Raw genomic sequence first — 23847 nt, forward strand, 5'->3', positions numbered from 1 at the left:
GCTGGGGATAGATCAAAAAGAACAACCAGCAGTAGGGAGAAAAACCACGGGCATACACCATCCCAGAACCAAGGTGAAAGGCGTGGTCAATTTACTTGACTATATCTGAGAAACCAAATCAAGTCCTGAAAAATGCTCCTTACATTAAACAACTCTGAGGTTACTGATGACCTAAGAAATAAGTTTCAGCAGAATACTGGAAGCTACATTCAGACTGGAATATCTGAGTAAGAGGCAAAAAAATGGGAGGGGGGGATACAACCCTTCTAAGAAGTCTGGCTCTCAGGTTTGTACACCCATGTTCACAGCAACATGAGTCCCAACACCCAAAGGTGGAAGCAAGGCAGGTGTCTATCAATGCACAGATGGACAAAGTGTGGTGTATACATAATGGAACCTCATTCAGCCTATAAAAAGGAAGGACATTTGGACGCATGCTACAACATGGATGAACCTTGAGAACATTATACTAAGTGAAAAAAGTCAGTCACAAAAGGACAAATAATGCATGATTCCACTTATATGAGGAACTTAGAGCAGCAAAATTCACAGGAACAGTGAGAAGAACAGAGGCTGCCAGGGACCGGCAGGGAGGAGAGAAGGGGAGTTAGTGTTTAATGGGAACAGAGTTTCAGTTTTGCAAGAGGAAAAGAATTCAAGAGATGGATGGTGGTGACAGTTATACAATGATGTGAATGTACTTAATGTCAAAGAACTTTATACTTAAAAATGGCTAAGATGACAAAATTGATGTCATATTTACCACAAATTAAAATAAAAAGAAGGCTGGTTCTGAGAATGTTAAATCCATATGAAGCTATGATGACTTACAGTGAAAACTACTTAAAGCTAGACTACCTTAACCTAGGTCAGCTATACCCTAATGACACACAGCACATCACACGCAGGTTACAAATGCTGAGCCCCTCAAGTTCTGCAAGGAGCCTACGACACCCAGATCCTTGCCCAGCGGGCTCTGACCTCAAGAGAACTCACCCACTAACCCAGCACACCCTGGAAATACTTCTATTTTTGATGTGTGCCAAGATGGGAGGAAAGGTAGAAAGCAACAGCCAGAGAAACAAAGCATAGAGATTATTTTAATTCTATTTTCAATGGCAAAGAAAAGTTACTTTAATTCATTTTCTTCATCAACCCACAACACCTGCTGCCAAAAGAAAAAAAGAATTGTGACCTCAGCTTACAGAAAATGGTGTCAGCTCAGAGAAGCCAATGAAGTCACACTCCGTTTTTTGAAAGATCTTTAAGACTAGGAGGATAATTTTCATGATACCTTAGACTGATAAAAATTGGATGAGTGTGTAAGGAAAGAACACAAAATGTGGGACTGATGAAGACACACTAAAGAGATAAAAGAAGAGAGCGTATCAGGTAAAAGAACCATGTGTTTGTAGAATTTTAGCACAAGGTAATCAGGCAATACTTCAAATCAGTGTGAAAGAATCAATGATTCAATAATTAGCATGTATTGGGGGGGATGAGTGATTCAATAATTAGCATGTATGGAGGGGATGAAATTAGAGCTCAATCTCACCCTCCCATCTATAAAAACTGTTAATCTGTATTAAACATTTCAGAATAAAAATATGGAACAGATAAGAAAATCTAGGGAGAATCCCGAATAAGGGAGCCTGTCCCAGGCATGCTAACCAGGCCAGAAAGATTCAAAGTCTCAGTGCATGACTCACAGGACAGCCACAGGATGTATAACGAGTTAAGAAAATTAAAAATGAAATATAGGTGACTAGCCAGGGAAAATTATAATCACAATTGTTTACAGAAAAACACACAGAAATCAGAAACACAAAGATGCAGAATCTACTTAAAAAAAAAGGACAGAAGAATGATCAAGACAAGTCAGAAAAGTAACCCACGTGGCCAAAACATGCCAAATCATAGGAATATGCAAAGAAATGCAAATTAACAGAGATACCATTTTTCACCTGAGAGAAGATTTTAAAAACCTAGTGTTGGTTAGGGTTTGGGGAAATGGATACTCTCAGCTACTGAGGATACAAATTGGCACAACCTTTCTAAAAGGCACATGACAAATGTTTCCATTCTCAGATGAGCAACTTGGACCAGTAGGCCTCTCTTGTATGGAAATAACTGGAGAAGTGTGCAACAATATGGGAACAAGAATGTTAAGTGCATCAATTAATATTAATTTGCTGATTACATGAGCAAAATGCTGGGACAATCCATAAGGGATTAATTTAAAATTTGTACAGAACTTCCCTGCTCTGCAATTATGCATAGCCACACCCAGGCATTGGTGTGGGAAGTGACCACAGTAGATGGCGGCATTGGGAAAAGAATGGTCAGGTGAGAGGCATGCATGATTCCTTATGAGTGTCTATATATGTTTACATACATATAGATGTAAACATGCATATATACATACTCATGCACACATGATTTACATATGCATTTTTAAAGCTCAGGGAAAGATATTAATCAAATTTTTGACAATGGTTATCTCCTACAGTGTTCTATTTTAACAAAAGGTTTCAATTTTTGTTGAATTTTTAATCTCTACATTCCTTTGTTAGCATGCTTCTGATGACCATTTTTAATAATAAAATAGATATATCTGTATCCTTTTAAAAATATTTTATTTATTTCCAGAGAGTGCTAGCAGAAGGAGGGGGAGAGGGAGACGGGGAAAGAGAATTTTAAGCAGGCTCCACGCTGAGCACAGAGCCTGCAGGGCTCAATCTCATGACCCTGAGAGCATGACCTGAGCTGAAATCAAGAGTTGGGAGCTTTAAAAACTACACACCTTGTCTGTATACTTTTATGACGGAAATATAATAAAGTGATTTCTATGGGAAGGGTAGACTACCTATGGCAAAAAGGATGTAGGCAATTTAGTGCGCTCCCCATTCCTCATTCACAGATGAAATCCATCATATATAAGCCAGCTTCCAGCTATGACTGGTCTTAAAACATCTGTATTAAATTCTTTTCAACAAATGAATGCCCTGTACTTATCAGTCAGAAGTTCTATATTCTTGAGCTATGATGTTACATATGGCACTGGAATCCTCAAACAGAAAGCATAAGACTTGACAAATAAAGGGCAATCTTCATGCACACCTAAATTAGAAGGAATTATGTTCTGTCTGTATAATTTCAAGCAAACAAAAAGATCATCATGAGGCTCAACTCAGCAAAGGCTACATGAAAACTCACTGAAGGGTCAGTCCAATTAATGGATCAGAAGAATAACTGCAAGGAGTATAACTTTAAACTCAATATATAACTACTGCTAAACTGTTGAACTCTAACTAAACGGTTTAATTGGTATAAAGCAACCACCCCACATATGCACATCCCCCTCACCAGCACCACCATCTTAAGGCAGTATAATACAGCAAGACAGGTGGTAAAAGAATTTCAATATATAAATCAATATATAATACCAATTTGATTTTAAAATTACTAGAAGCAGTCACCTTTCAATTGCGTAATACCCCAGAGGATAAGTAGATCTGTAAATTATAATTAATAAAATTGAGAAACATACAGTGGACAAAACTAATGCCATGAAACCAAGAATTCAAAATATAATTGAACAGTTAAGTCCTTTAAAAGCAAATATAATTTACAGTAGTCCCCCATCATCTGCAAGGAATAGGTTCCACGACCCCCAGTGGATGCCTGAAACCACAGCTAGTACCAAACTCTATATATGGTGTGTTTCTTCCTATACATACATACCTGTGATAAAGCTAAATTTATAAATTAGGAGATTAACAATAATTTAAGAATAGAACAATTATAACAATAAAATGTAATAAAAGTAATGTAAATTTGGCCTTTCTCTCAAAATATCTCATTGTTCTGCATTCACCCCTCTTCTTGCGATGATGTGAAATGATAAAATGCCTACATGAGGACATAAAGTGAGGTCAATGACACAGGCACTGTGACAGTGTTTCTGACCTTCTGACACTTCTGACAATATGTCAGGAGGAGGATCATCTTCTTCCAGACCGCAGGTGACTGTGTGTTAAGTGATACTACAAAAAGCGAACCACAGTTAAGGGGTGATTACCATAATCTGAATTGGGGATACCAGTAATAATAGTATCCCTACAATATGCAAACCCTCCCTAGAACAGATCTTCATCCAAGACTAATCTTGTTTTGGTCCCTCAGGTGGAGATAATAGATACATTAGTCTCTGGCCCCATGCATGGCACAAAGCTCCCAAAACCTTCACAATTTTCCTAAGTGATAAGATTATCTTTCTTTCAATATTTGGTATTCCACCCTAACCCTGACGCAGGGCTCCTAAACCTTATGTATCCCTAAATAATAAGGGCACCTTTTGTTCTCATGAGGCAACTTCATTGGGCTCCTGAAAAGTGGCTAGTCACCAGAAAAAACAAGCTATGATTAGAAGCTTGGGTCTTTCAGCCCCAACCCACTTAACAACCAATCATGAGGAAGCCTCCATAAAACCCCAACAATATGGGGTTCAGAGAGCATCTGGAATGGCAAACACATCTGTACAGGAAAGGTGCTATACCCCACCCCCTCAAGGACACAGACTCTTATACTCGGGACCTCCTAACTCTTGCCCTATGTATCTCCAATCTGGCTGTTCACCTGTATCCTTTTTCATATCCTTTAATAAACTAGTAAACCTAAGTGTTTTCCTGAGTTTTGTGAGCCGCTCTAGCCAATTAAATGAACCGGAGGAAGGGGCCGTAGGAACCTCAGATTTATACCTCATCAGAAGCAGAGGTAAGAACCTGGACTTGCCATTGGCATCTGAAGTGGGGTGGGGGCCGTCTTGTGAGACAGAACCCTACCTGTGATATTTGATGTAATCGCCAGGTACACAGTGTCAGAACTGAATTAAACTGTAGGACACCTAGCTAGTCCTGGAGAGAACAGCTTGGTGGGGAAACGCCCACACACACATCTGGTGTCAGAAATGCTCTGAGTATGGTAGTGGTGTGAGCATCAGGGAGACACAGGTGAACTGAGTTTTCCCACAACTCATTACTTCCCATCCCTGGGAACCTGCATCATTCATACAACATTTACTGAGCATGTACTGTGTGCCAGGCACCTCTCCAGCCTCTGGGATACAGCACTGAATAAAACAAAAAAAAACCTCTGCCCTGGTTATCTCGCATTCTAGTGACATCAAATCCATCTCATCACTTAAAAAACTACATCCCACTGCCTGCCCTACCTCAGCTCTTGTATCTTTCTGTTAACAGGTTCTGTTTTTTTTTTCCTTTTACAATACATTTAGCACCTTATTTTGTTTATATTCAGTCTCCTCCTTTGAAATGTAAGCTCCTTGAAGACAGAGTTCTTTTTTTGTTTTATATATTCCAACAGTGTAGAATACTGCCTAGCATAATAAGCCACTCAAATATTTGTTGGGCTAGTAACTGCCTTCTCCTCTCTATGGTCTTTCCCTACCAACAGAAGTCACTTGCATTCCCCACCTATAAAACGAAACACAATGCTGCCTACTTTATACCGCATCCCAGCCTTCCACTTTATAGCCAAGCTTCTTTCAAGTTGAGAACTGCTGTAGCTTGCAATTCTCCTGCCATGCTCTATCTCATCCTAGCCCCAGCCACACCCTGCTGCTTCTCCCACTTCTGCTTCAGATGTGCCAAAGCTCCTCTTCCCTGTCTAGAACCTCCTCTCTGATCACTAATCTCATCAAGCTAACTCCTTCTCATCCTGTCTCTTCGTCATGAAAATATCGCTTTTAAGAAAGCCTTTCCCTGACTTCCAATCTAAATTAGATCCTAGACCCTCCCCTCTTATAGCAGCCTGTGTTTCTCCTTCATTACCCTTTCAACTCCGTAAATACATCCCCATTCTTATGACTATCTACTTACAGGCTGTAAGTAGAAGGCAAAGGGTGTCCTGATCACCGATACAGATATAGATCTATATATATCTATCCCCAGGGACTAGAGCAGTGCCTGATGAAGGAGCTTCACTGACAGAATGGCTGGTTATCCAACTAGACTATAAACTCTGCAAAAGTAAGTTCAGTGTCTATTTTGTCCACTCAAGTATCTGTAACAAACACATTTCTGTCTGGCACAGAGTGTTTAACAACATGTATTAAATAAATGCTGAATGAATACAAACAAGGGGAAACATAATCTTATCTGCTAAGTTAAAAAAAAAAAAAACCACTGGCACCATCTTGGCATCTTGATCTATAAAGCTTTCTGAATGCTTTCATTTAAGCGTCCAGCTCCTTCCACACGTCGCTTCTCTAGCATCTATCTCCTGCAGCTCACCTAGCACCCACCGAGCTCCTGTAGTGAGTGCAGCAGCTTCTCTGGTCTCCAGAGACTAGCACACAAGAGGCCAGCATTGCCTGGCAGCCAGCAGCTTCCCCCAGAATCACCACCTTGGTGAGTTTGAGAGCAGGGTATCTCTAGTAAGTTCCCCCACAAAAAGCTTTCCTATAATGCACTAGGGAGCAACTTCTGTCAAGTTCCAGAAGGTAGGTTTCCATCAAGCTCTACCAAGCTCCACCAGCACAACACCAACAACCACGTTTCAGCCTTGCCGTAAGCCACAAGGTCTCAGTCCTGGGGGTAGGGGACCTTGTCCTTGGGGGCTGGCTCTCTCTTAACCCTAGAGGTAGCAGCTACTCTGCATAACTGCTACTCTTATCTTATTTAGAGTTATTTCTTATTGGCTAATCTTTCATTACTTCAATTCCCTGTTACAGTTACAATTCTTCATACTAAATTTTTTCTTTCAATTTACTGTTTGGCTCCTCTTTCCTGATTAGATCTAGCCTGGTACAGATTTGGAATTAATTTCTATGTTTGTAAGGTAAGGAGTGACTTATTTCCCACATGAGTATCTAATAAACCAAACACCATTCATTGAAAGGACTGTCCTTTCTCTACTATTCAGCAGTGCCTCTTGTGCAATAAATCAAGTGTCCAAATCAGAGTGGGTCTGTGTCTGAACTAGTATGGTCATTGGCCTAAATACCATTCTTCATTACTACAGCTTGATAAGTCTTGCTATCCAATACAGTAAGCCTGCTCAGTTTGTTGTTCTTCGAAATTATTCTGGCTATTGCTTGCTGTTTACATTTCCTTGTACGCTTTAATAAGTTTGTCAAGTTCCACAGAAAAGAAAAGACTATGCTGGCATTTTCACTGACATTATATTTGAGAAGAATCAATGTCTTACAATATTGAGTCTTCTAATCCATGAACATGGTATATCTATTTAGATCTTTAACTTTTTCAATAATATTTATCATCTTCTGTATAAATGCCTTATATTTCTTTAGATTAATTCTGAAAAATCTGATTATGTTATTGTAAATGATATTTACTACATTTTCTGTTAGTTGTTGGCATATAAAATTGCAATTGCATCCTATGTTATCTTACATCTTGCAATCTTGTTATTAATCATGATTATCTTATAAGGAAAATTTTTTATTTTCTTCATACACAATCAGGTCATCTACAAAATCGGTTTTATTCTATACTTTCTGATTCTTGTACTTTTTGTTTTTCTCATCTTGTTAAACTAAGTAGAACTTCTAGTAAAATAATGATGAGAAATGGTAACCGTGAAAACAACTTATTTCTTCCCCTGTCTCAGAAGGAAGTTTTTCAGCATTTCACCGTTAAATACGATGTTTGCTAAAGGACTTTCCTAAGTAATCTATCAAATTAAGGACTGTTACTATTTAGTCATAATGTGTTATGGGATTATTATCCATAATCCATTTTAAATGGTAATTTTTGTATCTATTGACATCATATTACTTTTTTGTTTTACCTTACCAGCTTAGTGATTTACAGTGGTTTTTCAAATAGTTAAGCCTATCTTTCTTAGTCTGATTTCAACCTTTTGAAATTTGTCAAGAATTACTTTGGAGATCAGCAATTTTGATAAACGTTCCATGTTCATATGAAAAAAACATTCAGTCTATAGATACTGGATACAGTGCTCTATTTCATATTTCATTTTATTCTATATTTCATTTTTTAATCTTTTTAAATTATTTATTTATTTACTCATGAGAGACAGAGAGAGGTGCAGAGACACAGGCAGAGGGAGAAGCAGGCTCCATGCAAGGAGCCCAATGTGGGACTCGATCCCGGCACCCCAGGATCACACCATGGCCAAAGGTAGATGCTCAACTGCTGAGCCACCCAGGTGTCCCCTATATTTCATTCTTATGTTTATTTCAGTTTACTAGTTCTCTGTCCAACTGGTAAACGCAATAAGATCTCGAGTTTGTTAATTGTGTAACTGACATCTTTTATATTCTGATTTTTATTAGTTAATAAAGTATATTAAAATTTCCCACTATGATTGTGGATTTGTCTATTGTTTATTAGTTTTGTCAATTTTTGACTTGTGTATTTTGAGACTATGTTTTTAGGTACATACAGATATAGAACTGTTGAGTTGACTATTTTTATCATTATGAATGTCTCTCTTTATTCCTGGTAATGCTTCTCTGCCCTAGGTTCTGTTCTATTAATATAGGAACGTAAGTTTCCTTTTGGTTAGTGTTTGAATGATATATCCTCTTCTACCATTTCACTTTATACTTATCCACATCCTTGTAAGCAGCATGAAGTTATAATTCACTTTGTTTTATAAACTAATCTGTCAATCTTTGTATTTTATTTTATTTTTTTTAATCTTTGTATTTTAAATGAAAAAATGTAGTCCATTTTTATTTCATATAAATACTAATATCATGGTTAAAATCTATCATCTGCTTGCTTCCTACTTTTCCCAAATGTTCTCTGTTCCTTCTTCTGTCTTCCTGCCTCCTTTTGGATTAACCAAATTTTACTTGATGACAAGTCCTTCTTCTCTGTATTTCCTTTTTATTAGTTTGTAGGTATATATTCTTTTACTATTCTTTTAATGAATATCTAGAGATTACAACATGCAAACTGATTTATCAGTCTTAAGTATATTACTATTTTTACCAATTCCTGGACAATGCAAAGACCACAGGATGCTAACTCTGTTTACGTCCCCAGACCTTAAATGCTATTTTAATATACATTTAATTCTTATTATTTTAATCCATATAAGACACTATTGTTTTCCTATACATCAATATTCTTCATTTGCATTCACCCTTGCTTTGTTCTTCACTTTTCCTGTACCTTAAAGGTGCAGGATTATTTCCCTTCTGCCTAAAAAAGAATCTCTAATATTACTCCCTTCAGTGCAGGTCTGGTGAGATTACTTCTTTCCATTTTTTGTTGATCTAAAAAGTTGGTATTTTGTCTTTATTTTTGAAAGGTTTTTTGCTGGGTATAGAATTCTAGACTGTCAGTTTAATTCCTTGTTTACATTTTAAAAATATCATCCAATTGTCTTTGGACTTCTGCTTCTTGTTGAAAAATTAGCGGTCAGTCATACTGCTCTACTTTTTTAAGATTTTATGTATTTATTTATTTGAGAGAGAGACAGAGAAAGAGAAAGCATGAGCAAGGGAAGGGGCACAGGAAAGGGGAGGAACAGACTTCCTGCTGAGCAGGGAGCCTGATGTGGGTGGGGCTCAATACCAGAACCCTGGAATCTGACCTGAGCCAAAGGCAGACGCTTAACCAATTAAGCCACCTAGGTGATACCATCCCTTTAAAAAAAAGAGAGCGCGCACACAAATAAAAGCTGGGACAAGGTGGACAGGGCAGCAGGAAGGGGGTCCAGAGGAAGAGGGAGAAAGAATCTTAAGCAGGCTCTATGCCCAATGTGGAGCCCAATGTGAGGCTTGATTTTATGACCCTGAGATCATGACCTGAGCCTCAATCAAGAGTCAGATGCTTAAATGACTGAGCCACCCAGGCACCCCTATTGCTCTTTTGAATGTAATACATAATTTTTCTCTGGCTACTTTAAAGATTTTCTTGTTATCTTTGGTTTTAAGCAATCGTTATGTTCAGTGAGACTTTATTTGAATTTATGTATCTAGCTTAGGGTCTATAGTATTGCTTGAATCTGTGATTTGATGCTTTTGTCTGTCATAGGCAATTCTAAGTCATTATCTCTCCAAATACTGTTTCTGCACCATTCTTCCTTCCTCTCCTACTAGGATTTTGCTTACACACTCATTAAACAATGAATCTCACATCATACATACATTCTTTTATGTATTTCCCATATATTTTTCTCCACATTTCTCATCATTCTGAATATTTTCTAATTATTGCTACTATAATCTACTGTTAAGACCCTGGATTAAGATCTTAATTTCAATTCAGTTATAATCCTTCAATCTAGAATTTACATTTGGTTCCTTTTCTTTTTCAAAAAGTTCCAGTTCCCTAATTCTTAATCTTGTCTTTTATTTCTTTATACATATCACATTTTCTAAAACTTCATTCTCTGGATCCCTGTGAATCTATCCACTTCCACAGTCTGTTGTTTTTCTTGGTTTCAGTCAAACTGTCTTAAATTCTCATCTGTTGAATGAGTGATGAGAATCACTGTACATATCATATACATACATACAATCATTGTAAGTAAATGCTGATATCATTTGAGGCTCTGGGTAATGTTATCTTCTTCCAGAAAGGATTTACATTTATTTCTGTCAAGATCACCTTGATCCAATAAAAAATGAGAGGATCTAAAGTTGGACTTAAGCACTTCTGAGAGACTACTATTGCTAGGATACAGGCCTTTGAGGCCTCTGCTCAAAGCCTAAGAAGTTTTCCAGGGTCCCTCTTCCTTGATCTAACAAAGTATAATTTTTGTCCCTCCACCCTCCAATCCCTTGAATCCATCAAGATCTCTATTCAGCTTTCCAGCTTCTTGCTTGCCTGCCTCTTCTTAAATTAGCAGATTCCTGTAGGACAGAAGCAGATTCAAATCTGATCTCATATCTATGACCTTCCCTCCTCCCACAGATTTTGGCCCTACAAATCTTCACCATCTTCTAGCTCCCCATTACTGTCAACATAAATTTTGGTTTAAATTATGTCCAGCTTTTCTACTTGCAAGAAAGAGGGTCCAACCACTTAGTCAACCATTAACAAAAATTTTCCCCACTCCCATATTTTCTATCTTTGTAGATATAGAACTCTTGTAATTCTCTTCTATCATTTTATCAAAATTTTGGAAGGAAGTAGAGATAAATCCATTTTAATGAGTAACTGCTTAGCCAGAAATCTCCAGTTACTCATTTTATTAATAGATCTTCTATATATTAAGGATATTAAACCATTGTCAAAAATGTGACAAATATTTCTCCCAGTTTGCCATTTACATTTCAATTTTATAGTATATTTAGTACATAGAAATGGTGAATTTATATGCAGTTCAAATTATAGCCTTTCCTATCTAATTTTGGTGCCATTAGAAAACTGATCACTTTATAACTATAAGCCCATATTTTCTTCTAGTATTTTTATTATTTCTCCTTTTTATATTTAATTTTTGGATTTATTTTATATAAAGTATGACATATAGACCTACCTTATATTTTTTTCAATTGGTAAGCCAATTGTCCCAAATCCTTTTAAACAAGTAACCCTTCATTTTCTCCTCTAAATTATACCTTAATCACACAAAAAATTGAAAAATATTTTCTTAATATTTATAGAATTTCTCTTTGCAATTGGCACTGCTGATCCCTCTTGCCCATTCTCCTTACTACTCTGTTCTCGCTTGGTTTCTGTGATCCCCCCAGTTTTCTTCCTCTCCAACTATTCCTTCTGAGTCTCTCTCATAATAAGCTCAATTTCCTTCCTATTCTCCTCATCCTCTCTTACTTTCCAGAGAGGATGGGGAAAACAGTCCTTTTCTCTAACCTCCCTCTTTTCTCATTCTCCCTTCTCTCGTTGGAAAATACCACCTGTAAGATCAGTTTCCTCAAGCTCTCTCCTGAGACCTAGATCTATATCCAATTGCCTTCTAGAATCCCTAAGTATTCCACAGATGTTTTAAACTCAACTATATAAAAAATTCAAGGTCTTGAAACTTGCTCTTCTTTCTATATTCTATTATTACCTATAGTATCATCATTATTCAAGCCAGAGTCTCAGTATTTCTCTTCTCCTTCATCATTACATCTTAGAGGGAGGCCATGGTAAATCCTGAAGATTCTAAGCTCTCACGCAGGTCAGATCCTTCTCTACTGCCATTGCCTAGAAACAGGTTCTAATTATCTGTTATAGATTCCTCCCCAGATTTCCAGCTTCCCTCCAAACCATTCTCTAAATTGCCCACAGAATGACTGTATAAAATGAAAATATGATCATTTTACTTTTTCTGATTAAAATCTTTCAGTTGATCCCTATTACTTATGAGATAAAAATATAAAACCAGTGTGGCATATAAAGCTTTCTGTGAGCTGGCTGCTACCTAAGTTTAATTTATCCACCTGTCTTCTTAAACTTTAAGCCAGGCATTCTTGATTACCCAAGGAAGTAATTCCTTCTTCCACTCCTTAACACAAGTAGTTTCGTCTTCCTGGAAAGTTTTCTTGCTGATTCTCTTTGCCTAACGAATTCCTAATCATCTTCAAAATACAGCTTGAGTGTCATTTCTTATATAACAGCCACCATTTATATGTCTCAAATTTATCTTGTACATACACACTTCATAATTTCATTATATCCTTTATTGTACCATATTGTAATTACTTTTTTATGTATGTCTTCTGACATGACTGTGATCACCTCTTTCTTCCTTCTGAATGGCTAGGCTTTAGCACAGGGCTTAGGGTCCACAGTAGGCGCTCAAAATGATTACTGGATAAACATATTAACAAACAAAATGCTTAATTAACTGGCTTTACAAATTATCAAAAATGTGTTCCTTGGGCACCTGGGTGGCTTAGTCTTTTAAGTGTCTGACTTCAACTCAAGTCATGATCTCAGCGTCCTGGGATTGAGACCCACGTCTGGCTACCTGCTCACTCTCCTCCACCCCTCTCCCCAACTCATGCTCTCTCCCTTTCTCTCTCAAATAAATAAAACCTTTTTTAAAAAATGCATTTCTTTTTAAAATATTTTTTAGAGTAATCTCTATATCCAACATGGGGCTTGAACTCCTACCCTGAGATCAAGAGTTGCATGCTCCCCCGCCTGAACCAACCAGGTGCCCCAAAATGTATTTCTTACTGGAAAACCAGAGTGACATTTGACTCAAAATAAAACCCTACGAATCTCATTATGTAACAAATGAATCTCTGGACTTTTGCAAATAGTCCAGAGGTACTAGAAGTAACTGTAATGAAGCTCTATATTATAAATTTAACCCATATAGAAATGATGGTTTGGAGGCTCCTGTTAAGGAGTTAAACTGTCTCATTCAAGTACCTTGCTACTTATGTTCTATACCAAAAGAACAGAAAGCTAAAAGTCTCCACAACGACAGCAAAAATTTTTCTAGCCTTTGCACACAAAACGTACAAGATATTCTGTTTTTGAACTTCTGTAAAAACCTTCGCACCCATTTCCTAACTACGGTACAAGTACCGCCCCAGGCAGGAAAGCTGCATAACTTTCTTCATTTGGACAACTGCTTCCTCATTACAAAGAGGATAAAAAGAGCCACAGCAAACATTCAAATAAAAAGTGGCTCCATGTAAATGAAGAGTGGATAAGGGCATTTTCCACTAAGTTTTAAATGATGAAAATGTTTTGATTTCTCAGATTATCAAAACAGATTTGTTATGACTGCTTTAATGAATCTTATAAAGAAATCTTAAGTATATAGAAATCTTAGTTGAAATTTTAAAATCAAATATATACTGTAAAAAGTGATAGAAATAGCCTATTAACCTATTTTCAAAACTACTCACGAATGTGTCAGGAGCTCTTGGAGACCTCATTACCCACAAGTCCTGGTCACAGCCCCTGCTGCCTCACAGTAAACACAGACACAGACAGAAAAGCAGCAACTACTACCCTGAAACTTCCAGATCCCAAGATGGAACACTGAAAACACCCATGTTAACATCTTTTAATCATTAAAAAGCTAGAAATCTCAGACTACAGCGCACTGTGCCCCCGTAACTTGATAAAGTTACTGACACACCACCTACCACATGAGGCTGTGAATTCACAGCTACTGTGTGTGTAGGCTGCCTCATGCCATCTACAGAAGACTGTGCAGCCACAGGGCAAACACTGTGGGGGCCCCTCCCATAGAGCTTCTAACATACCACCTTTGGAAGGTAACCAATATCCTGATTTTTGAACTCATTATTTCCTTGCCTCTCTTTAGAGTTCTCAACCTATGATACTCTTTGTTTAAATATCAGCTTTACAGAGATATCATTTACATACAATAAAGACTATTTTAGGATATTCACAAGGTTGTGCAAACATCGCTATAGCCGTTTCTACCTCAATCAGTTTGGTGAAGCTGGACTTTCCCAGCATCCATTGCCCAGCTTCTCTCGCAGTTGCATAGGCTATTCTTATAATAAATAAAACCCTTATTCCATAACACTCATAGTGGTTCTGCTGCCCTGATACCCACTAGCTATGTTTTTCCTGATGATAGCTGAGCATTGAGCTCTTTTAAACTTTACAAAAACAGAATCAAATACTGCATTTCAAGACTCTTCCATGTCATTACATGTAGCTCTATTTTACCCATTTCTCATCAATAATCTATTTTACACTATATACCATTTTAACAAGCTTTCTATTGAAATATTATTTACCAACAGAAAAAAGCACAAATCACAAGTATATTTGTATGTGTCCACATACAGGTATCATACCCACAATCAAAAACTAGAACATGACAGGCATCCCAGAAGCCCTGCTAACAGACCCTCCCCTACACTCCAAAGGTACCTACTCTTGACATCCAACCTGTGGTTAATTTTCCTGCTTCTGACCTGTTTTGAACTTGTATCCAGAACCACACAACACATAAATTTGTGAGTCTGGTTTCTTTCACACCACAGTATGTTTGTGAGTTATTCGTTTCCTGAATATAGCATAAGTTCATTCATTTTCATTGCTGCACAATTTTACATTATATGAATAAAACACAATTAATTTTTCCATTCTGTTGTTGGTAAGCATCTGGGCTATTTCTGGTTTTGAAGAATTTGAATCACACTCCCAAGAATGTTCTTATACATATCTTTGGTATACATATGCACATGTTTCTGTTGGGAATATACATGAGCAGTGGAAATGCTGTGGTGTGTAGGTCTTCTACTCTGACAGGTAATTCTAGTTGTCCAGCACTAACGTGGACGCCCTTGAGCAGTGTATGAGCTCCCACTGCTTGGTTCCCTGCCAGCATCTGACGGCTGTCCTTTTAAGTCACTTGGGTGTGTTAACGGCATGGTGCTGTGGTTTTAGTTTACATTCCCTGATGACTGATGAGGACTTATATATACTGACCATCTGTGAAATGCCTGTTCAAGTCTCTGGCCCATTTTCTATTGGGTTTGCCTTAGTGACTTACAGGACTTCTCAAAACCACCTGATTATAGACCTCTGCTGGCCAATCCTACTCTATGATCTGTCTTTTCATTCACTTAATGGTGCCTCTTGATAAACAGAAGTTCTTCCAGTGTAATCCAACATAACAGCCTTTTATTTTACACAAAGTTAGTGCTTATGTGTTTTACTTAAGCATTTATTTAATATAAATATGGGCAAATGAACTAATGTTTTGTAATGTTTTATATTAAGGATTGTATCTGTTAACTCATGGAATCCTCCAAACCATCTGAAAAAGCAAGGCACCTGGGTGGCTCAGTTGATTAAATATCCAACTCTTGATTTTGGCTCAGGTCATGATCTCAGGATCCTGAGATCAAGCCCCACATAAGGCTCTGTGCTGGGCATTGCTGTTTAAGATTCTCTCTCTCTCCTGTCTCCTCTGTCCCTCCCTGTTGCATGCATACTTTCTCTCTCTCTAAAAATAATAAATTAAATAAACAAAAATAAATAAAATGTAATAAGTTAAATAATGTTTTTAAAGTAAATAGGATTATCCTGGAGGCCAACAGTGTGGGAGGTGCACTGAACAGAAGAGGAGGCTGCCAGATCCAACAGGTTCTTATAACCTTAGCACTGTACACTAAACAACTTTTTTTTTTAAGACTTTATTTTATTTATTCATAAGAGGCATAGAGAGAGAGAGGGAGAGAGAGGCAGAGAGAGAAGCAGGCTCCATGCAGGGAGCCCGATGTGGGATCCGATCCTGGGTCTCCAGGATTCTGCTCCGGGCCGAAGGCGGCACTAAACCGCTGGGCCACCGGGGCTGCCCATACTGAACAACTCCTAAGAGTGCTCTTCAAACTACACCTAATCCCCACCCACATACAGAGAACACACACAGTGTACATCACACATATAATATTTATCTACATATAGTATATACACATAAATAACATTTACCTACATACACAGAACACATACAGATACATATAATATCCACACAAATAGAAGATGATGTACATAAAACATTTACCTACATGCATGGAACATGCATGTACATATAACATTTGTCCATAATACATAGGACACACCCATATATATACATTACCCACATGCACAGAATATGCATACATACATGTAACAAACGTGTAACATTTACTCACATACACATAACATTTCCAGCCCACATTTCAAAAATTAAAGAAGTCAAGAACCAATGAAGTCAGCCTGACTGAATACTAAATTGTGTTTCCAACGCAAACTCATGAAAGAGAGAAAAGATACAGGGCTAAACCATTAACACCAGCATCAGTTCACAGAGAAGCACAAGCAGAGAATTTAATGGTACAGATAAATAATTCAAAAAAAAATCAAATAGTAAAAAAACTGAAAATTAGTGGGTTTAAAGGAAAACAACTATTTTGGTGAAAGCAAAGTTAGATTAATCTTCATTACACATTTGTGAAGTATTTTTAAAACCATACTAAATCTGTTGTCATCGTGAGCTTATGTCAGTGTCAGGAGTAGTGCAGTGAAGGAAATTTGTAAATGTACAATGAGGATGGCTATGATTACTCTCAATAAGACAGCTCTCAATGGAACAATTATGAGAGACCATGGGTAGCCAACAGCTACTCTGAGAACTCCTCACATAACCTTTTGGTCTTTTTTTCCAGCAGATCCTTCCCTCAGTAGGTCAACAACATCAGTTTTCTAATAACTGAAGTTTCTCAGAAACTCATCATCTTGTAAAATATGGGGTCTTTCCAAACTGAATGGACACTTTACCAGGAATGCTCACTGTCACAGTGTCTTGGGATTAGACAGGAAATGGAACAAATACTGAAGAGCCTTAGAGTATGGACAGAGAACAGTAGCTAAGTGATGGAGATGGGCTACAGGAGAAAAAAAAGAAAGAATAATTTGTTAGGAACAGGTGCTTCAGTGAATTAGGCTAAAATATTCAGAAAATAAAAAGGGATAAAGAAGGCAACATGAAAAACAGAAAAAAATAACCTCTGCCCAAACAGACACCAGACTCTGAATGTTATTCACAGCTTGAATCTTAGTCCAAATTCGGAAGTGTCAGCTGGTTCCAGCGATCTGTGTTCTGATAATGTAATTGTACATTTCATAAAGCCCACTTGACTATTACAAATGTTCCCCTCCAGATTTCCTTTTGCTTACTTTTAACCACAGTCTGCTTAATTACAATGATGGCTTCTTCTGAAAGCAGTCAACAGTAGAGTTGAGGGTGGTGATTCTCAATCCTGGTTGCACTTAGAATCTCCCAGGGAGCTTTTAAAAATCTGAAGCCTGGGGCTCACCCCAGAGACCTCAATTTAAGGGGTGGGGGAGAAAACCCAGGCCCTGGTATATTTAAAAAGCTTTCCAGATGATTCTAACATTCAGCCAAAGCTGATAACCACTAACATAAAGAAAGAGCACTGGGAGCAAGAGCAGGGACTGATTTCTCTAAGCTTCTCCATGAAGACATTTTTACCATTTTGTACAGAACCAGAGAAGACCCACACAGACACTCACTATGACACCCAAGAGTGTTCCCATTTATTTCTAAATACCCTTTAAGGGGTCAGCACCAGCCCCACATCACAGTCACTGGTCCAGACAATGAATGGGTCTGGTTTGTACTAACTTGGTCTCCACGCCTCTAGGCCTCAGTCTCCTGAGCCACCATTCAGGCCTGTCATGCACTAACCTTGCTTCTGATACCCCAGAAGCCCAGGCCTCACTGTGGCAGACGCCACTGGAGGAACCCAGAAGGCCAAGCAGGCAGAGTATAGCTCTGCTCCCCAGCTTCAACTAGAGCATCTCTTACTTTTTGTCTGTTTTATAGATTTAGGTTCCCCATAAGTTTATACTTAAAAACAAATGGTTCAGCTGCCTAAAGACATCTTTTAAGTTTGAAAACTGGCAGACCTTCCAGTTCAAAAGTACTAGCATTCAACTGAGAAACACAGGCTGCAAACTGCATGCTCCTGGCGTACTCCTCCTGTACCTAAGCCCGGTACAACCTCCACACTCGGCACAGAGTGGAGACTTAGTAAATGACTGGCCAACAAGCAGAAGAGGAGTGAGAAGGAGCCTGACAAAGTGATTTTCTTCCTCCTGTTTCCATCTACCACTTGGATAACTCCTCACAGGCATCTCTGAGACTGCAAATTTGTTAAGAGACTCCACTCCTGTAGGTCATGTGTGGCTTGGCACACAGTGACCACAGCACACTCTGTCTGTGAGGCCCTCTGGAGAGGCATGTAGAAATTGTTTCCTCTTTTAAGGATCCAAGTGTAGATGCCTGGGGGTGGAGGGTAAGGTGGGAGGGAGCTAACCAGCTTTAAGACAGCTCCCACCATCTTGGCCTCTAATATAAATCACTTCCCCTTAAGTGTGGGCAAGAGGACCCACAGGTGGACCTGAGTTGCTTCTAAACGAGAACACAGACATGTGATGGGATGCAAGTGATTGCATATGTGATTATATCACTTTAAGACTGCAGCATTAGGACTCTCCCTTGCTGGCTTTGAAGGCACAAGTAATGAGGAGCTGACAGCTATCATTAGTTAATAACCAGCAAAAAAGACTGAGGCCCATAGTCCAACAGCTCACCAGAAACTGAATGCTGCCAACAACCCCATTAGCTAGGAAGAAGATCCTTCCACAATCAAGCCCTCAGATGAGAATCCTGGCCGATACCCTAAATGTAGCCTCAGGAGACCTTAGAGCAGAGGGTCCAGCTAGGCTATGACTAGATGCTGGACTCACAAAAACTGTGAGACAGGAAACATAGAGTGTGTAAAGGAACTCAGTGTGTGGTAATATGGTCATGCAGCAATATATTACAGTATGCAACAAAGGCAGAAATAGCATGGTCCATGGTCCTATGATGGGAAGAGTAAGGCACAACTGCAGAGCTGAAAGCACATACATGGCTGATGCTCTACCAATGTAGGGAAGAGGGCCTAAGATGAAACTGGAGAGGGAGGGTAGCCAGGCTGAGCAGGGAGTGTCAGCCATCTGTTTAAATTTCTATCCACGAAAGAGTGGAAAGCACTTGAAGAGTGTAAAGCTGGGGAAAAACATGATTTGATTCGCATTTCACTATTTTAGGAAGGTAACTCTGACTGCTGTGGGGGAATGAACTAGAGGAGGTCTAGAGCAGAGGCAAGGGAGGGGCAAGGGTGGGTCATGGGAGGTTCCTGTGGGTGTCCAGGGGAACAGTGGTGATGGTGGCACTGGGACAGTGCAAGGGTCACAGCAAAGACAGAACCGGGTTTATGAACTTGGATGAGAAAAGAATATATCCTTATTTCACTAAACTCCAACTGAAATGCAGTATTTTGTTTAACTATGAATATAAGCAACAAACCTCAACAACACAGCTTGTACCTGTGACTTGTACATCTCGGATGTTTTTCATCCCAATTACCAATCTTGTGACTGGAAGTATCATTTCTGTTTATTATTTCTTCAAATTTATGGTAGTTACAGACCCACCACTAGATCTTGTTATTTAAGAACATTTAAGGAGTATACATGTTGTCATATCATGTTTCAGATCTGTGTTTTATTAAGATTTTGATAACCATTTCAATGCAATTGGTTTCCTTTGTAATCCCATAAATAGTTTGCTCTAAGAAATAATTCCAAGAAGGTATTCACAGGCTTCTTCATTCCACAGCAAAAAAGCCCAAGAAAGCCCTGGGCAGGTGGCAGGGAAAGACCTGGTACGATCTGGTGCCGCATTCGATCTGGGGGTGGGAAAGAGGGAGAGTAGGGACTACTGTACAGTCAGCAGAGTTAGGGAAAGATCCAGAGTTCAGTTGAGGATGAGCTGCCTGAGGTGTCCATAAGCATCTGTGGAAAAGTCAGGGCCTGTAACTGGGGACATACAGATGTATCCCGAGCTGTGTAGGAGTGGTGTCACTCAAGATAGTGCATGATGTGAACAGAGACACTGCAGGGCAGAGCCTGGGGGAACCTGACCCTAAAAAGACTGGATGAGAAGATGGGCTTAGGGGAACAGAGAGGCGGCGGCCCTAGAGGAAGGAGCGCCCAGAAGATGCCCAATCACAACCACAGAGAAAGGTTTGGAGAAGGAAGGGCTGTCAAAAGGCTACAGGGTGTCTGCTGGGTTTGGCAAAATATACGATGTTGGAAAAAAATGGGCAGTTTCACTACAGCAGGGGTAGAGGGTGTAGGTACGAATTTTTTTTTTAAGATTGTATTTATTTATTATGAGAGACACACAGAGAGAGAGAGAGAGGCAGAGACACAGAGGAAGAAGCAGGCTCCAAGCAGGGAGCCCGATGTGGGACTCGATCCTGGGACTCCAGGATCACACCCTGGGTCGGAAGGCAGACACTTAACCACTGAGCCACCCAGGCATCCCTGTAGATATGAATTAAAGAGTAACTGGAAAGTGAGAACACAGAGGAAATAAGTGGATTGTTTTCTTAAGAAATTTTCATGTTGAGGATTTTAAAATGGGGTTATTGATGGAAAGGGACGCTGTTTTTGTGGATGTTAACCTGGACAATCTGGTAGAAACGGAGGAACCGAAGATGCAGGAGAATGCAGGATGACTGCTGGACTAAAGTCCTTGAGAGGGGGAGGGGCTGGCACCCAGCACTCTTGTGACCAGACTGGCCTTCAACAGTAGTTAGGAAGACTCAGTTGGTGGGAAGTGGTGGTGGAGTAAAGAAGTTCCACAGCTAAGAGACAACAGTGGTGGTGACAGTAAAGGGGGTGGTCTAGCGAGAAACACTCAGAAAGTATGAAGTGGTCATGAAGTCAAAACAGGATTAGTGGGTGGAGAATCCTAGAAAACTGTGGGTGGTTCTAAGTGCTCATTTGGTGACCAAGAACTGACAGAAACAGAAGCCTGATTTTTTTACCTCATTTTTCTCCAGCAACATTGAGCTGCTTGGGTGCAGGCACACAGAAGCCAGCAGACAGGGAGGATTCACTGGGAACAGGATTTGTCCAGTTGGGTGTGACAGCAGGAGAGAAGGGCAGGAAAGTTAAGGGCATGTGTTAAAGTGATTACATACTCTGGACTCTGGAATTTAAGCTGGATGAGAAAAAAAGGGAAGAAAGTATACCTCTGGATGGAGGTTCAGGGAAGGGCTCTCCAAAGAAGGGTGTGAGGAGCACTGGGTCATCCTCTAGGGAAGTGAGGGGGGCTGTGAGTAGCTGTGGATAGCTGCAGGTAAGGAGCAGGAGCTCTGCCAGCAGCAGGAAACGCTGGCCTGCTGCTGAAGGTGGCCAAGTGATGAGGTGAAGAGAAGGTCCACCAGCTGGTTAAAGCATCCAAGAGCCCCATAAGAGCAGCCCACATAAACTCGGTGCCTTGTCTCCTGGAGATGACAGCTCTGGACACACCTATCAGTCATAAGATGGGTCCTCTAGAATGCAAGCCCAACAGGGCAGGGATCTGGTGGTTCAGGCTTATTTTGCCCAGAGCCTACTGCTCAGTAAATACTACTGCATCTGAATGTTATTAAAACACAATGAAGTGAAAGAAAAAAACCAAGGCAGGAAAGGACTAAGCTCTGTGCTGCATGCAAGACTCACTTTCCCCCTATGGCACAGAGCTGTGGTCAAACCATAGTGGGTCCACGAAGAATAAAAGGCAGGTATTCTACTCAGACTTCAGAGATCTGGCCAACCACAGAAGGAATGACGACAGCCTCTGACAGGGTGGTGGGGTGAGGACCTTGTAGGAGCTACTGACAAACATTCTGTCCACTGACCCAGGGGCATGCAGATGAGACATGGGTTATGTTCTACTTTATTGTAAATAACCATATTAATTCTTTTTTCAGGTGTCTCCAACGCTATAAGCCAACTGTTGGTCTTGCTCCAGGTTCTTGGCTCAGGTAACCCACTCCACCTGACACCAGACTCAGACTCTTCCTCAGAAGTTTTCCCTGAATCTCTGCACCTTCTTAGACCCGTGCTCTGTGCTTCTCTTGCACACTGAGCCATAATTCCTTTTCCTTCACAGGAAATCTCCCATCAAGAATCACTAACAACTGCAGGCAAATCGAATCCAATAAAAAAATACATTAAAAAAAAATCACTAACACTTGCAGCCCCTACACCCTCACCTATCTGCCCTTCCCCCTACTCCACCAGGGGCCTCTGCGCCCACCATGCCACTGAAACCACCCACCTGGGTTACTAAGAGCCTCTAGGTGCCCAAATCTAATGGTGACCTCATCCTCGTTTTCCTCCACTTCTCAGTAACCTCTGATTACCCCCTCTGTGATAGGACAATTAATGCCCCCACCCAAAGATAGCCACATCCTAATCCCCAGAACCTGGAAATAGGTTGTATTACATGGCAAAGTTGCAGGTGGAGTTAAGAATTAAGGCTGCTAATCAGCTGAGTTTAAAATAGATTGACCTGAGTTATCCAATGGAACCAATGTAATCATAAGAGCCCTAAAACTGGAAGCAGGATACAAAGAGAGGTCAGAAACAGAGAAAGGGGTGTGGCAATGGGAGAGGGGTCAGAGACACTATGGTCTGATGATGGCTCTGAAGACAGAGCTATGTTGATTGCTCTAGAAGGTAGAACAGGCAAGGAAGGAAACAGATTCTTCTCTAGCACCTCCAGAACAGAGCACAGCCCTGCCCACACCATGATTTTACCCCAGTGAGACCCGTGTCAGATATCTGACCTACCAAACTCTAAGACAATAAATCTGTGCTGTTTTAAGATGCCAAGTTTGTGGTAATTTGTTACAGCAGCAAAAAGAAAACTGATACACCCTCCTCCTTGAAACACTTTTTTCTCTGGGCTTCCATCTCACACTTGTGTGGTTTACCACTACTCCTCGCTCTGCTGCCTCCTCCTGCTCCACTCAGGGCTTATCTCATCCCTTCTCTTAAATATCTTTTGCCCCCAGGGTGATCTCATCTATTCTAATGGCTCTCCAATTTAGATCTCCAGACAGGACCTCTCTCAGACTCCCAGACAGCTGCCTACTCGATGCTGCCACTTCATTGTCTAACAGACATGGTAAAATCAATACATCCCAAAAGAGCACTCTTGATCCAGCCCCACCCTCCCTTCCCTCAGTCTTTTTGGTCTGTTATAAGCACCAGCACCAAGGTTGTGGCTAAGGCCACAAATTAGGAATCCTTCTTAACTTCTTTCTACCGCCTATGTCCAGTCCCACAAGTCCTAACACCTCCAACTCCAAAGCATATCCCACTTTTCACCCTCACTCTTACGAAGATTGCCAGTTATTACAACAGCCTCCTTGCTGGTCTCTCTGCTTCCCCTTTTGGCCACGGTGTGGCCAGAAAAAGACTTTGAAAATTAAAAAAATCCATATTATGTCACTCACTTCCTGAGAGCTTATCCTTC

General features: G+C 39.8%; 1 protein-coding gene and 1 long non-coding RNA gene across 15 annotated transcripts in view; both read right to left on the reverse strand.

Annotated features, from left to right (window-relative positions):
• Positions 1–11935, reverse strand: part of LOC144310436 (uncharacterized) — a 32096-nt gene extending 20161 nt beyond the window's left edge. The window contains exon 1 of the long non-coding RNA XR_013376161.1: positions 11506–11935. This is a non-coding gene — a long non-coding RNA (uncharacterized LOC144310436). The remainder of the gene's footprint in view (positions 1–11505) is intronic.
• The window catches only part of CAMTA1 (calmodulin binding transcription activator 1), an 847309-nt gene that overhangs the window by 776267 nt on the left and 47195 nt on the right, over positions 1–23847 (reverse strand). The window lies entirely within an intron of this gene.

The sequence above is a fragment of the Canis aureus genome, chromosome 3 (assembly GCF_053574225.1).
Source record: "Canis aureus isolate CA01 chromosome 3, VMU_Caureus_v.1.0, whole genome shotgun sequence".
Lineage (NCBI taxonomy): Eukaryota > Metazoa > Chordata > Mammalia > Carnivora > Canidae > Canis > Canis aureus.